The sequence below is a fragment of the Malus sylvestris genome, chromosome 2 (assembly GCF_916048215.2).
Source record: "Malus sylvestris chromosome 2, drMalSylv7.2, whole genome shotgun sequence".
In the NCBI taxonomy this organism is placed as follows: Eukaryota; Viridiplantae; Streptophyta; class Magnoliopsida; order Rosales; family Rosaceae; genus Malus; species Malus sylvestris.
Window position 1 is genome coordinate 34,549,962 of NC_062261.1, and position 14,619 is coordinate 34,564,580.

Consider the following 14,619-nt stretch of genomic DNA (forward strand, 5'->3'; position numbering starts at 1 on the left):
AAATTAATACAACAACAACAAAGCATTATCCCAATATTAAAAGAAAATCTTCCATTAGGCAAACAAATGGAACAAGATAAATAACAAGAACTATATAAAACCTTGTTTTAATGATATTATCAAGAGAGTAAAGAAAAAAAAAAAAAAAAAGCAAAGCCCAACGCATGCATACTTCCTCCCGCCGAAACTGTTCAAATGCTTCAAACTACAAAGGTACCTAATTTTTTTTTTTAACGAATTTTCTAACGGATGTATGAAATTAAAATAAAATGATAAGTAAATGTATGAAATTAAAATGTTTTAAATATGTTGTAAGAAATTGAAATGTTTTAAATATGTTGTAAGAAATTGAAATAGACCCCAAACCTGAGGGGGTAAAATGTAATTTACCCTTATTTTTATTAAAGTTTAAACCTTTTTCATTAAATAAAATTATAGAATAGTTTTTGGTTAAAATAAACTTAGCACAAGTCATTTTCATTAAAGCTCCATAGTTTAAATTTGAATCATTTCAAAAGCATATTTACTAAATTACTCTTTGTTTTCGGATTTCACGTCAAATTTTTGTATAGGGGTGGCCGCGGTACGGTTTGACACCGAAAGTATAGCTGAACCAACTAGCAATTAATGATTCATTTTATTTTGAGTTTGACCAATACAACATAGAAATCGGACCAAACCAAACCATTATTAATCGGTTTGATTCGGTCGTTTAAACCTAATCGAACATATTGATACAAATGTGCAACATTTCAACTTTTTTTTAGTACAACAATATATTTTACACTAAGGGAAGACAAGATTTTGGCTAAGCCACACAATGGGCAACCTAATTTGGTATCGAAGTCGTCATCCACAAGATTTGAACCTAAGACCTCTCACTTATAAGTGAAGAGGAATACCACCAGATCGTAATACTAAGTGGCAACGGTTCGTAATTTTAATCCCTCAAACATCCACACATCTTTCACATTCCAATCAGGTCAAAAGATTATGTTTTTTGGAACATAAAAATTTCATCAAGTAAAAAAGAACTTAGTGAGTGGTGATATTCCCACCCCAGTGTCTTATTTCCCCACCCACCATTTAATGAAAATGTTAATAACATATTTATTCTTTAAAAAAAAAGACACTTAAACCCCTATTTAATTCATTACAAAAATTTTGAAAAAACAAAAATAATTTAAAATAATAAATAAATAATGGTGGGTGGGGTGTGATATCTTTGGTGGAAAGAGGTTGGGAAAGATTTGGGTTAGAATCGACGGAAAAGTTGGAGGAAGGAATGGGCGTGTGCTAGACGAAGGCGAGAAACTTCAATGGAGAAAAAAGAGAATTGGGTGTGAGATTTGTGGTTTTGACAAAAAAGGAGGAAGAATAGTGGTTTGGGGGTTCGAGGTCTCTGCATGGCGGTAATAGGTGTGAAGGAGATGATGAATGTCTAGGTCTTAGGTCTTGCATTTTCTTTCATTTTTTCTATTTTTATTTATTTATTTAAAGATATAGTAGAGTTATTTAAAAAAAAATATTATGGTTATTTTGGGAATAATGGTAGGTGGGAAAATAACATTTTACCTTTTTAATTTTTTATGGTGGGTGAGATTATCATGTGGGTGGGAAAATAGGACACTTTGGTGGGTCTAGTAGCACTCAACTTAGTTTTAATTCAATTAAATCTCTTACTAGCAAACGATTTACCGTTACAACCTCATATTAACATAGAATACATATAAATCTCCTAATTGTTAATAATCATTACTACATATAATATGCTGAGACACAAGTGTGTGTGTGGTAAGACCACCAAATAACCTAGAATATGTCGACATAAATAAAATAGATTAATTGATAAATTTTATATATACTAAAACTCAGTTTCGGTTACTGTTCATTAACAGTGATTTGACGAAATTGACATCGGTTTCTTCTTTGTTCTGCTTACTGTTTCCACTTTTCTACAGTGGAAAGTCGGTTGTGCCCTTCTGCGTCTTTCATCGTTTCTTTCTCTGCTTTGACCGCATCGTTTTTACTTTACCTTTTCTCTTCGTTTTTTCATCTCCGTTGCTCTGCGATTTTCTCCTTCATCGCTCCCTCTTTTGCTGCCAAATCTTTGCTCTTTCTTCGCAAAATAGTCTCAAAAGAGATCCTGTTGGGGATTTGGTTTCCGGTCTTCTCCGGTGTCGAACCCTTTGTTGGTCAGCGTTTTGTTCTCATCTTGCCATCGTTGGGATCAAAATTTTAAGGTCAGTTTGTTTTCAACGTTTGATCTTTATTTTTTGATCTCTAGGGTAAGAAATTTAAGCTCTTTGTTTTTGTTTTTTATTTTTTTGCGGATCTGGAGGTTGGGACAAATTTTTTTGTCAAATTGGAGGCTGATCATGTGCTACCTCTTCAGATTATTGATAAAGAAATTATATTGAGCTTAGGTATGTTTAAAACAACTATGTGCAATTTTCGATTCTTAGTTTGTGTTTATTTGAAAGGAGCCTTGCCAAATTGGTTTTATCTGTTGTGTTTACGATGGTTCTAATAAATTGGTTTTCCACGTGAGTAATTTTTTGGTCCAGAATTGTATATGTTTGGAAGAAAGTCTGATATAAGTTGAGTTGGTAATGTTTTTTCGCTTTGCTTCTGATTGGTGTGTGTGGTTGCTTCAGATCTTAATCGTTTTTTAAGAAGGGAGACTCGATTTGTTCTGATTGGTGTGTGGGGTTACTTCAGATTTTAATCGTTTTTTAAGAAGAGAAACTCAGTGTGCTTTCCACTTATTTTTTGGAGTTGTCTTCGTTATTGGTTTGAGTCAGTGATGATGAGCAAGGAAAAAGCTTTGAAAAGGAAAGTATTCAAAATTGGTTAAGGGTTTTACAAAAATTTAAAGGCTTAAATGCTTAAATACAGCTTTCTTTAGATTAGTATGCAGAAATCAAAAGGCTTTGAAAGGCAGAGTGTTTAAAATCATGTGAAGCTTTTAGTTTAAAATCATTTGAAGCTTTTACAAAGGTTTGAGAGCTTCAGTGATTAATTAGAGCTTAATTATGAATTCAACCATATGTTTAGTTAAATTAAACAATGATGTAATGCTGAATTAAGGTGTGTGATTCAATTACCATTGTGAAAATTAGCACTTTTTATATTGGGGATTAAGAACATTGATGGTGGCAATTTTTCTGAATGGTGAGGTATTTCGTTTGCTTTCGTTGTCAAATAGCGTTCTCACATGGGTGGAGAACAATACATATATTGTATATGGTAGATCAATAACAAACACTCTGTTTGGTTCTAATTTTTGGATAATTTGGTATTATTCCAGAGATAATGCAGACCAGAAACTGTTAACTCTTATTTATTAAATAGATGTATCAAATATGTTTTGCATGGCAAAGATCATATCAGTTTGGTTAGTGATACAACTATTCCAGCTTTTCTTAATTGAGTGGAGTGTATTGCAGGTCATTATCCTCCTTTTGCTTCCAAAGTTTTTGAACCTGACCGAAGTCAGTTTGCTGAATCGCTTTTGCGTGTTAGTGATGTATGATTTTCTTTTTTGCACAATCATGATGAAAAACTGAATTTGACTCATTTGATTTTGGGTTTTTGTTGTTCCTGTTGCTAATTTTGTGTTTTTGTTGTTCCTGTTGCTAATTTTGTGTTTTTTTTTCCAGTTACTAGAACAAAACTGTACCATTTGTTATTTCTATATGTTTATTCCTTCCTGTAAATACGATGAAGACACATACATGTTTGTAAAACTTTTTGCAAATTTTATGCATGCACTTTTAAAACCCGCGGCAACGCGCGGGCACGATTGCTAGTGAAATATAATGATCAGCTCGGTTTCAAAAAGCATCAAAACCGAACCAAATTAAAGTAAATTGGTTCGGTTCGGTTTTACATTATTTGACTGTTTTTCTCAGTAAAAATCAACCAAACCAATCAATACAATTCGAATTGATCGGTTTGATCGATTCAATGGGTTTGATGCCCCACCCCCTATTCCATCTCTACAAGAAAAAGAAAAAGAAAATGTTTGGAATAGATTGCAAAACCTCAAACTTTGACGTCTCTTGTGTGTGTGCACAGTCCAAGTAACATGCCAGCTTGTCTTCTTCTCCACCTGTCTTTATCTCTTTCCTTTTCTTAATTCCATGATTCCATGAACTGCATCTGTTCTGGTTACCTACTTGACATTGACATGCAATTTTTGAATTATACCCATAGAATTTAAGGCCCAAGTTTCCCCACCAACTGTTTATATACATGTTGCCTATTTATCCAAGTTAAGCCAAAAAGTGAGATTACTTAGAAAATGTCCATATTAATTCTTAACAAATTTCCTATGGCTACCTCTGGCCATAAAGAACCTTCCACTTCAAGAAAGCTGCTAAACCTTCTTAGAAGCTGTGTTTTTGTTTTTCTGTTTAAGACCGATATATTTACGTAAACGAGAGGTGTGAGATTTGGGATATGTCGCACTATGGGCTAATCGTAATAATTTTGTATAGAACTTGTCATTCACAAGAGTCCAAGTTTAGACTTCCAGCTTACAAGCACTATCAAGTGGAGAGAAGTATCGTTAGACTGTAGTACCAGGCAGCAAAAGTTTTATTTTTGTTTCTCTTATTTCTTATTTTGTGGTTGCAGTTGTTGAGGTGGCAGAGAGATTTGTTTACCTTGGCATGTCTGGTAACCTCGTCACATACCTCACAAATGAACTCCATGAGCCAATCCCCATGGCTACAAAGAATGTCAACACTTGGGTTGGAGTCTCCTATCTCCTCACAGTAATTGGAGCCTTCATAGCCGATGCCTATCTTGGTCGATTCAAAACCATCCTCGTCTCTTCGATCATTTACTGCTTCGTACGTAGAATTAAATTCAAAACTTTCATTAATTTTGTTACCCTTTTAATTTCACACCCATGATCGTTGTATCTTTTCTTGTAATGCAAGGCAACGGTGGTGTTGAACATTACAGTTTCAGTAATTCCTCTGCATTATCAGAAAGCAATGTTCTTTGTAGCACTTTACATATTGTCAATTGGGCTAGCTGGCCACAGACCGTGTGCACAAACTTTTGCGGTTGACCAGTTTTGTGAGGACTCGCCAGAGGAAAAGAAGGCGAAGAGTTCGTTCTTCAACTGGTGGTACTAGGGGATCATATTTAGTGCCTCTGCTGCCGTTTTTGTAGTCATATATGTGCAGGTCAACAGACTCTAACTCTGGTCATATATTCATACACCACGCAAGTCTGCTCCGAACCTTATTAAGAAATCGAGGATGTAACTTGTGCAGTGATTAAAAATTTCGGTAATCCTGGATTATTTAGTTCAATAAGTTTATAACAGTAATAGGCCGAAAATTTGTCACTATGATTTCCCTCGTTGTAAGATAATGTCGGGTGGGCGGCAGGGTTTGGAATACTGACAGGGGCAATGGTAGTGGCCTTGGCTCTGTTCTTCTTCGGTTACAAGAAGTTCAGAAGGCCGGGACCTTTAGGCAGCCCCTTCACCATGGTGGCTCAGGTGTTTGTGGCGGCAGCGAGGAAGCGGCACCTCGATGGAACATCAACTGGTTTTGGTGTGTACAGAGATGACAAGAGTCATGATACTAGCAGGACTTTAGCACATACCAGCCAATTCAGGTAGAATAATAGAATTTATAGTTATATATATATGTACATATCTCTCTCTCTCTCTCTAAATTTGTATTGGTTTGTAGCACTTATGCATGTATGACCTGCATGGTTTGCTAACTAGTTGCAAACTTTAGATGCTTGGACAAGGCAATGATCATTGACGACCACGATGCTTCAAGCACGACCAGAAATCCATGGAGATTACGCTCTCAAACTCAAGTTGAACAAGTAAATCTCATACTACGCCTCATTCCGGTATGGACATGTTGCTTGATGTTTGGTTTAGTCCAATCCTTTGTTCAGACCTTCTTCACCAAGCAAGGAAGCACAATGGTCCGCTCAATTGGTTCAAACTTCAAGCTTCCGCAAGCATCACTTCAAATCTTTGTTTTTCTCACGGTTATAGTTGTGATTCCAATATATGACCGTGTTTTTGTCCCAACAGCCCGAAAAATCACGGGCATTCTTTTGGCATTACCATCCTACAACGAATCGGCATTGACCTATTTCTATCCATAATCACCATGGTCGTGTCAGGTTTGGTAGGAGTGAAAAGAGTTAGCGTTGCAAAAGATCACAACCTCTTGGACAACCCGAAATAGTAGTGCCAGAGAGAGTGTGGTGGTTAATTCCACAGTACATGGTATGCTGTTTATCTGATTTATTTGCATTGGTCGGAATCCAAGAATTCTTTTACGATCAAATGCCGGAGGAAATGAGAAGCATGGAGCATACTTTAATGTTAATGGTGTCGGAAGCTTCATAAGCAGCGGTATAATAACCATGGTGCAAGCGATTAGCTCAAAGCATGGTGAAAAATAGCTTAGTGACAACATCAATCGTGCCCACCTCGATAACTTTTATTGGGTAATTGCAGCTTTGAGCACTTTGAACTTGTGCGTTTATCTGTGGATTGCTAAACGTTTTGTATACAAAAAGTTTGCAGCAGAAGCAACCAACGAGGAGAAAGAACAAACTTAATCTGGATGGTCGAGAACACAAGCTTATGACCTATCTTTTTCTCATGCTTAGTTTTTCTTTCAGAACCTTAGCGCAAGCACTAGGTAAGCAAGCTACCGTAACATTTTACACTAAGCTCTTTGATCATTTCTAAATAGGAAGAAGGAGCGCATATCATTGTACAAGCTCATTCAACTGCGTGCGAAGGACAAGATAATTTTAAATAATTAAAAAGGTGATAAATTATGAGCTAGATTATTAAATATCAAAATATCAAAATTTTCACCAAAGACCATATTTTTCTCCCTAAACCTAAAGTATTTAGCATTTTCACACATTATTTCATAACATAACTCAAAAACAAAGTTAGAGTCAATAAGAAGGTATAAATAGGGGTGATTCGGGACGAGATTCTAAACTGAAAAACACAAACCGAATTCCAAACCGACCTCTTTTGGGACGAGTTTCTAAAAACCGAAATCGAATCAAAATTTCGGTATCCCTGAAAATTTTTCGGTTTTGCAGGATCCCCAAATCCCTAATTCGAGTCCTAATTCAAAAACAAGATACCCTTAGTCCTTGAGCTTCCTCCAAATCCCTAGTTTGCAGCAGTTGCACCCCAAATTCCAACTCTTTAGGGAATAGAATATGACTTGCTTTTTAAATTGGTAGAACAATTTGGAAGGTATGACAGAACCTGCACACAGCATTACCATATGTCTGAAAGGAAAGGAGAGAGGTGGTGAGTCGAGTGTCGGTGGCAGAACGACCGAGAGAAAGAGAGAGAGTTTTGACAGAGAAGATGCAACTGAGTGAAAATTGAAATCGAGAGTAGGTCGACGCAACACGATTACTTAAGACAACAAGGATTTGGTCCTCGGGACGTTGCTTGACTTGCGTTCGGATGTCCTGGGGAAGGTCCGTGAAGAAGTAGCAAGGATTTGGTCCCTGGAGTCGGACTCTCCGATCCTGGCAGAGATGATGCTATCGTAAATGAAGTACAAGCACACGGTGGCGCGCGAGGTGGTGAGATACAGAGCTCCGGCGACAACGACGGATCTACCATCGTGCTCCGGCGACGATGACGGATCTGCCATCGCTTCGAAAGAAATGGGGTTGACAGACAATCATATGTACGTTTGTCATTTAATCTTCCGTTCCATTCCGCCTTACACGTACCAACGCGGAACATAACAACTCTCCCATTTCGGTCTGTGCATACCAAACATAGTATGAAATCTCTATTTCATCTCATTCCATTTCGTCTCGTTCTATCACATTCCGTGTTTATTTACGTGCGTTTGTTTGATTTTGCTGTTGTACCTGGGTTGAATCCTATATTGCCTACGTATCTTCTTAAGGGATCAAGTGCAATTGTAATTAACTATGATTGTGTAGGTATTTGTAGATATAAAAGTTGGTTGTTGAGAAAAATATTAGTTTGGGAAGAAAAAAGATATTGTCCGTAAAAAGACATATGTTGGGTTCAAATAATATTTGTCAAAAATTAACGAAGGTATGAAATTTGACGAATTGATTAATAAGTGTATGAAATTGCAATAAAATACAAATTTATGTATAAAATTGAAATTATTAAAGATATATAAAGTTCCAATTGCATCAAACTTGAAAGGGTAGAGTGTTACCCATAAAAATTACAAAGACCCTTTCGAATTCTTAAAAGAAAAAATTCAAATTTTTTCTTTCAAGTTACCGTTGCAAGGCTATATACCAAGCGAAGCCAGCAGAAAAAAGCGCGTACTTCATCTCTCTCTCTGTCTCTGTCTCTGTGATTATTGATTTCCTTAGTTGCCTTTCCTCGCTCGCTATAAACAACGTCGCCAGTGGCCCTGGTTCTCGATTCCTCTGCCTCCGCCGTCGCCGCCCATTTTGTGCCGAGAGATTTCATCGAGATCGATCCAACCACAGACCAAGATATGTTCTGAATTTTGAATTTCGTTATGTAATTTTGGGCTTGCTTTTAGGGTTTCTTTTGATGTTACTCGTTGATTTAGGGTTTCCTGTTATATTACTTGTTAATTAGAATATCCAATTTCCTTCTTGTAGAATTGGTATTTGATTATCGATTGTAGGGTTTGATTTGATTTCACTCGTTGATTTAGAATAATCACTCTATAATTACGTATTGCTTTCTCAACTGTAAGATTTCGATTTCGATTTTGAATATGTTATCTGTAACTGTGAGGGCATCTCCATCTCCATCTGATTCTGTGTTTGATTATAGACTTGGTGGAGGATCAATCGGTGGGAGATATGAGGAACCCAGTTATGAATGCCGAAGAAAACGCAATCGTGATGGTAGCCTCAAAGAGTTAGGGCTAGGGTTAGGGTTTTCCACCACTTGTACAGCACCTGCATATGAATACCGAAAAAAACGCAATCGTGATGGTAGCCTCAAAGGGTTAGGGTTTGAAACTACTTGTGCTGAGGCTGAGACCACTGTGGAAAAGAAGATAACTGATGAAGAAATCGCTGTTCCTGCTGATGAAGATCAGATTTGGTGCGTGTTATGTGGCGAATGTTTTGACGATTTCTATAGTCATGAGACCAAGGGATGGATGTATAAAGGTGCTGTGTACTTGAATGCACCTGAGGGATCAACAGGGAACACAGATAGGTCAGAGTTGGATCTTATAGTCCATGATAAATGCAGATAGGAAGGTGGTCAAGGGAAACGGCTTCGGAGGACATACCATAGTGGTTGCGAGAAGTAGATCAACTAATCTACCTCAACTAGATACGAATGCACCTGACAGATCTAGAGGAGGCAAGGATAGGTCACAGTTGGGTTCTATAGTGCATGCTAATGCAGATCGGAATGTTGTTAAAGAAAATGATTGCGGGAGAGTTTAGCATAGTGGTTGCGGGAAGTAGATGAACTAATTGACAGCAACTACATATATTTGAAATGATGATTTCGACCTCGGAGCATCCAGAGATGATTTAGGCTTGTTTATAGGCAAAGAGCAAAGAACATTATGTTGTTGTAATTGATTCAATCATTCGAGTTCAATAAAGAAGATAGATTTTCATTTTTACCGCCAATGTGACCTACTCATGCACATCATCTTGCAGCAAGGTTAATAACAATTTCTGTTGTCATATTGTTCTCTTCTCAAATTTATGTGTTATTTTACTCTATTTTCAAAATCACCCTATTGGAAACCAGATATATTGTTATCTAGTTACGATTGAAGGATAGAGATATATACTTCACTGGTTTCTCTGGTGCAGTTTTAATTGTCTTTATGTAGTGAAAGTCATTTCGCTTTTCTTGTTAGTTTAGTCCTAAATTGTTGCACCTTCCATTCTCAGTTATGTTAGATGTCATCTTTTAGTTAACGTTAATTTAGGTATGGGCCGCTGGCTTGCTATTTTCAAGGTCCCATTGAATCCTATTGCAAGGACATGCTACCAAGTTGCAGCGTCTCTCTGCCCTTCACGTACTACCAAAATTCTAACTGTAAGTTCTGTAAGAAGAGACCAATTGGTTCATCAGCTGGAGTCTGAAGCTCAGACTCAGAGAGGTGGGCGAAAATTACAGGTGTGAGAAACTTTATTTTGTTGATAGGACTCTTAATTTGCAGATACATTCTGATTTAACTGAAAAGTTAGATTTTAGTTGACAGCTGCAAAATATAGACTATGATTGTTGTAAATATAACGAAAATGAAAATAGTATACGGGATCAATTGCATACTGGTTTTATTCTACTTCTCGTTGTCTCTCTAACCAGTCAACTGGCCGAGTATTTAGTTTCCCTGATAGCATAATTCTATCACACATATTTCGTCTTCACAGGAAAACTGTTCATCGTTAATTTAGAAGAACGTAAATATAGTGCTTTGAGTAGAGCAACGGCGCAGACCTAGTCAGCTGTTCTACACATAATGGATCTAACGCAATGATCTCTGGTGATTCGTTAAGTAGAAAATAGAATCTCATATTCCATTATTGCAGAATAAAAAACCTTCATTAAAAAAGAAAATAGAATCTCAGAAACTGCTTGAGCAAATTGAAGCTTGCGTGAAGTTTGAGAATCCACTACTGAGAATCTACTACATAAAATTTACCCACTTTCATGGAAGGGAAACGCTAAGTTTGAGAATCCACTGCTGAGAGAAACCTTTCCAACTACGCGATTAATCACATGATATTGTTTTTCCATAACAGTTCCTAGGTTAAGCACATACTTACTGTCGATCTTGTAATTGGTTATATATTGTTTTTCCATAACAGTTTCTAGGTTATTATTTAACTAAATCGTAATATGAACTGTAGAGGATGCTCTTTGTAATGTTATTTCATCTTTGTTTTTTTAAACAATAAAAATGAACATTTCAGCAGCAGCAAAACCTCGAACTTTCTCGTCTCTTCTGTGTGCACTGCCCAGGGAAATTAGTTAAATCTGCTTTAGTTTTTTTTCAGTTAATGTCTCTTAATTTTTTTCAGTTAAATCTGCTGTGATTATTATTTTTTTTTTCTTTTTCTGTTATGTGAGTCGACTCTGGACCTCATGTATTTACAACTAATAAGAAACCAGAGGAACATTTTTGGTGATTAATATTAAGAAAAATTATGGTGACCCTAAAGTTGTGGTAGTTCAATTGTGTCAAAATAGTTCCTAAGATTAAAAATTCAAAAACTTTGGCATCCGATTGAGTTTGTGGTCATTTACGTATTGAATTTGTCACGATGCCTACCCGTGGTGTAGGATTATGTTGGGTGGGCGGCAGGGTTTGGAATATTGACAGGGGCAATGGCGGTCGCATTGGTTCTGTTCCTGTTCGGTTACAAGAAGTACAGAAGGCAGGGACCCTTAGGCAGCCCTTTCACCTCGGTGGCTCAGGTGTTTGTGGCGCGTCAATGGAACACCCACCGGTGTTGTTGTGCACAGTGATGACAAGAGTCAACTTGAGACTAGGACTTTGGCGCATACGTTCAGGTATGTCTAACATGCCACCATAATCCAAAGACATATATTTTCCATTAGGTATAATTTTATAAGGGGTGTGTCCTTTTTTACTTCTCACACACCCCTTGTTAATTTCTATCATTTGATTTTCTTTATTTCATCCGATCCGATGGCCGAAAATTGAAAAGATGTGTGAGAAGTAAAAAGAGATGTGTGGATATCACACCTCTATTTAAATTTGTATTGCGAATAGTGAAATTCAGGTACTATTGTTCTTTTTCTCTTGGTAGTTCTACTAAGATTTTTATGGCTTTCCTTTTTCTTACTCGTTGAAAAATTTAGATGCTTGGACAAGGCAATGATCGTTGACGACCATGATGCTTCATGCATGACCAGAAATCCATGGAGATTATGCTCACAAAATCAAGTAGAACAAGTAAAGCTCATCCTACGCCTGATTCCCATATGGATGTGTTGCTTAATGTTTGCTGTAGTCCAGTCCTTTTTCCAGACCACCTTCACCAAGCAAGGAAGCACAATGGTCCGGTCAATTGGTTCAAACCTTATGCTTCCCGAAGCATCACTTCAAATCTTCGTTAGCCTGACAGTTATAGTTGTCATTCCAATCTATGCTCGTGTTTTTGTCCCAACTGCCTGAAAATTCACGGGACAGTCCTCTGGCATCACCATCTTAGAAAGAATCGGCATTGGCCTATTTCTGTCCATAATCACCATGGTTGTGTCAGGTTTGGTAGAAGCAAAAAGGGTTAGCATTGCAAGAGAACAAAACCTCTTGGACAACCCGAAAACAATAGTGCCAATGAGAGTGTGGTGGTTAATTCCACAGTACATGGTATGCGGTTTATCTGATGCATTTGCATTGGTTGGAATCCAAGAATTCTTTTACGATCAAATGCCAGAGGAAATGAGAAGCATGGGAGCAGCAGCATACCTCAGCGTTATAGGTGCTGGAAACTTCGTAAGCATTAGTATAATAACTGTGGTGCAAGTAATTAGCTCAAAGCATGGCGAAACATGGCTTAGTGACAATATCAATCGTGCCCACCTCGATTGCTTCTATTGGGTAATTGCTGCACTAAGCACTGTTAATTTTTTCATTTATGTGTGGATTGCTAAACGTTTCATATACAAAGAGTTTGAAACAGAAGGAACCGAGAAGCAGACAGAGCCGTCTCAATCTGGAGGATCAAGAACCGAAGCTTGTTGCGTGGCCTATCTTGCAGATAACAGAAACTAGTGGTATAGAATACATGTTTTGTGTTGTAATGTCGTAGAACTGCCTCGCAGCTTAAAATTACATCTCTTCCCTTATGATTTCGGACATCGGGATCTAGCAATAGAATTTCAGAAAGCAGGCTCTAGTAGAATTAGTATAAAGGCCTGCATCTGCATGTATGAAATTCCTCGATAAAAAATTCCCTTTTCATCTGTTCTGTAGTCAAATTTTCATCAGCCACTTTTGGTTTTGATCAGTTTGTTTCATTGGCTAAAATTTCATGATCTCAATATCCACCAAAGCTATCACTAATGATTTGTTAAGGGTGTTGCTATCCATGCACCTCTTTTTACCTCCCACCCACTTCCTCTTAATTGATGTTATTTGATCCTCTTCAATTAATTTGATTCGATGGCCAGAAATTGACAGATGTGTGTGTGAAAGGTAAAAAGAAGTTTGTTAATAAAAACTATAATCTCATATTATACTGTATTAAAGTGCCTATTGAAGACTAACATCAGTGGTAGAGCTAGGATTTCATGAATGGGAGGGCCTCTAACATTCATTGGTAGTTTGAAACTCAGGACATGAGAGATTGAAGTAATTTGCATAAAAATTGAAAGACCATAAATTCAATAGAGAGAACTAAACATTGCACAAACCCAAAGACCAGAATATGAGGTAAAGAATAAGCAAGAAATGTATATCAAAAGTTGCTACTTAGTACTACAGTCTAGTGATATTACTCTTCACTTGTAAGTGAGAGGTCTTAGGTTCGATTCTTGCCAAAGACGAATTTTAATCATATTATTGCTAGCCTATTGTGAGGCTAGCCCACTCCTCCAACCTCTTAGTATAGATGTCGTTTGTTCAAAAAAAAAAATTAAAGTTATAGCCAAAGAAAACAAGCATAAGGAGGGGAAGTGAATACTACTATGCCGCAATAAGAGGGATAGAGGGAAAAATGTGGCATGCCTGGAACGGAAAAAAATTCGAATTGAGAACACACTTTAAATTTAAGGATACTAGACTGACATGCAACAACATCATCTGTTATAGTAGCAGAAAAAAAAAGGCAGTAGGCCAGGGGCCATACTGGTCCCTTAGTAGCTTCCCCATTGACTTACATCAAGCCTAGTTAATAACGAAGGAACCAAGGTAATGGAAACTTGGGGAGTTTATAATGTATGTGAGGGACAAGTCTTACTAGTGGCTTATATAGTCTTGAGTTACTTCTCATATTGTCAGTTGGTTTTATGGTAAAACTCCAATTTCATCATGGTATCAGAACATGTTGTCCCTCGTGTGATAGCCCATGGGCTACACGTGCTCACGCATCATCCACTTGATGTCCACGTGTAGGCTTGAAAATTGATCACGCATGCGGGGCGTGTTGAGAGTTGAAATGTGAGGAACAGTTTGTCCCACATTGATAAGGGACAAGCCTTGCTAGACCTTCTTTATTTATAAATTTCTTCCCATATGTTATATAGTAGGGTTTCTAAAATCCCAAATTTCGGAATACAACTCCAAAATTTGGAGGATTTAGATTCTCTAAAATTTGTTGGAAATTGATTTCTAAGTTATTGGGGGAATCAGAATGGATTTTTCCTCTCATTATGCCCTCACTTATTTATTAAATTACAAGATTTACCTTCGCATTAATCCAACACCAATTATGTTCTCTCAGCCAAAAAATGAAAAATAAAAAGAATTAAAGTTTTCCTCACAAGGTTAAAATAAAAAATTTCCAAAAAAAAAAAAAATAGCATGTAAAATAGATTACTAGATAGAGGCATTTTAGTGATCACACTGATTTTCATTTTGATTCATGTGAATTAACCGATTCTTG

General features: G+C 37.0%; 1 pseudogene; it reads left to right on the plus strand.

Moving 5' to 3' along the window:
• The first annotated feature begins 1,861 nt into the window (after window positions 1-1,861).
• LOC126613855 (protein NRT1/ PTR FAMILY 5.4-like) lies at window positions 1,862-12,988 on the plus strand (annotated as a pseudogene).
• Window positions 12,989-14,619: the final 1,631 nt, after the last annotated feature.